This window comes from Lathamus discolor, chromosome 24 (assembly GCF_037157495.1).
Source record: "Lathamus discolor isolate bLatDis1 chromosome 24, bLatDis1.hap1, whole genome shotgun sequence".
Classification (NCBI taxonomy): domain Eukaryota; kingdom Metazoa; phylum Chordata; class Aves; order Psittaciformes; family Psittacidae; genus Lathamus; species Lathamus discolor.
Genome location: NC_088907.1, coordinates 273,278 through 275,650, shown reverse-complemented (window position 1 = coordinate 275,650; position 2,373 = coordinate 273,278). Strand labels below are relative to the sequence as shown.

The 2,373-nt window shown below is 49.4% G+C and overlaps 1 long non-coding RNA gene across 1 annotated transcript; it reads right to left on the bottom strand.

Annotated features, from left to right (window-relative positions):
- Positions 1-477: 477 nt before the first annotated feature.
- On the bottom strand, positions 478-2,130 carry LOC136004053 (uncharacterized). The gene is made up of 3 exons (XR_010608215.1): positions 2,089-2,130; positions 1,689-1,782; positions 478-1,184 (listed from the first exon to the last, which is right to left on the bottom strand). It is a non-coding gene; the product is annotated as an uncharacterized LOC136004053 (long non-coding RNA).
- Positions 2,131-2,373: the final 243 nt, after the last annotated feature.

Genomic DNA, 2,373 nt, shown 5'->3' with positions numbered 1-2,373 from the left:
AGGGCAAGAAGGGGGGGAGTGAGTAAAAGAGGTTTGTGGTTGGGTTCAAACCACGACACACACCAACACTCAGAATTTCGTCCCTAATGAATGACAACAACCCCAACCTGACTTCAGAACTCTTCAGGAGCTATGTTCCCAAGAACACTGAAAATGCCCTGCCTGAGAAAATCCCGTCCCGCACTGGCCTGCGCCTGAACATAGGCGATGAACATCGCCTCTCTGACCGGCCGGGACCCAAGAAAAAAAACCCAGCCGGGGGAGGAAAAAACCCCTCCCCCGGCTGGTTTGTTTTTTTTTTTTCCCCTAAAAATCCAAAAAGAACTCCTTTAGTCTACAACACACTCCCCACACACAAGTAAAGCACTAAGCTTACACCGAATGCATCGCCCTCCAGCTCCCTGCCACCTCCCACAACTACATGCCATGGTCACAACATTTCCTAAGCAAACACATATACACACACATGCAAAGAGAACACCATAGACTCTGTGACACCAAAAAGACAAAGTCTCTCGTGGAAGACCACTCCCAAGATGGAATGCTCCGTCTGTCTCGATCGCCAGTGGGTCGATTGGACAGAGACAGTGAGGCTCCCGCAGAGCCCCAGAACAAAGTCTGACGTAACTGTGCGATTCCAACACCAACCGCCGAAACTGCTGTGACGGTCCGGCTGTGAACCCGACTCTGAAACTGTAATTGTTGTGATGAAACACCCTCCCTTTCCCTCTCCTCCGTGCTACCTTTCAAGCCCTTTCCTGCCGTCCTGACCTCATCTCCTGCCCTCCAGCTCCAAAAAGGAGTCTATCTATTCAGGTTCCGTAGTGGCGTGGGTCTCATGCGAGCTTCATGGTTTGGAGCTCCCATGTCACAGTCCCGAAAAAGTTTCCTAAAGGTGCTCCGGGGCTCCCCTCCCTTGCAAGACTTAAGAGAGTAGAGTCGAGTGACTGTCGCTCTGGTCCTGCAGTCCAGACTGACCCTGCAGTCATCCTCTTTACCTCCCCGACTCCCTGCAAGTACTCATCCGACTCCAAAGGCGACTGCACAGCAGCTGCAGGAATGACCATGAACCCCTCCATCGTATTGGGCTATGGTGTCAATCGCCAGCCTGGTGTAAAATCCTCTTAGCTTCGTACATCCCCTCTAACTGTGCGGCTTCACCTCTCCCGATTCCGATGTAAAACCTGAAAAATAAATAGAAACGGATGTGTGCCGACACAGTGCTTGAAATGTCGGCCTTCTCCATGCTAAGCCCTCCCGCAGCTGAGTTACATCACCCTTTGATGTTTCCACCTGCTCTGTCCTGCCTGCAAATCGCCAGAAAAATGCAAATAAAAAAATGCTTAAAAACTAAAAACTATTTTGCATTGAGCTGCTGCTTCAGCCGGTTAATGGCCTCTCACTTTAACTGTCAAGATGGCTGGACAGAGTCAGCTCTGGGAAAATATACATTAAAAGAACAGAGCTGTAAAAACAACCTGGAGCTATGTCCCGAGAGACTACTGAACTTGAGACTCTGCGGCACGACCCCCAGCTGTGCTTTAGACTTATAAAGCGATAAAAGCTCAAACTGAATAATAACCTGCTCCCTTTAGCTACCCAAAGACACCGCCTCTTTAACAGGCTCACTCCCCCACCGACCTTACGACTCCTTCCTGCCCCTCTCCGGACCCCTTCTTTTAACTCACTTTTTACAATGGCAGAGGTCCAAAGCCACACTTGAGACAAACCCTTTTTGGCTCACCAGTACATTCCTTCTCTAGCCATATACCTTTCCTTCATCTGCAAAAGAGAACAGGAATGATACACAGTTAACCAGAACATCAAGCAAAATTACCTTTGCCTTGACTCCTCCCCCTGAGAGAAGCTGTGGGGTTCTTCTTGCCTCACCACCACTGCTTATAAATATAACACCTAAAAAAACCTCTACATAAAGGTGCTTACTAATGCATACACTAGTAAGCCCTAACATGACCTGAAGGTCTTTACTGAAACAAGACCATTTCAAACCCACCCCCAAAAAACCCACCTGAAACAAACCACAAAGCTCTAAGGCCAGAAAACCGGAGCAAACACCAGAGAACTTACCCAGATGAAAGCTGAACCACAAATGAGCCCCCTGAGGAAAGGCTGTGCCTCATATACCACAAGCCCCACCCACAGCTCCTCCCTCAATGGGCTGGGGCAGGTGAGTAGCAAACCACCACCTGGGATAAAAGCACCCTGATAAGCCACAGCTGGGTCTTTGTATTACCTGGCTCTGGTTCTGTGGCTGCTCCCTGGTTGTTGGGTGAGTGTCCTGCCTGTTCTGTAACTTCTCGCCGTTTCCTCCATGGGTGCTCCCTGGCTTTGATTTTCTGTAGCTTTTTTTCT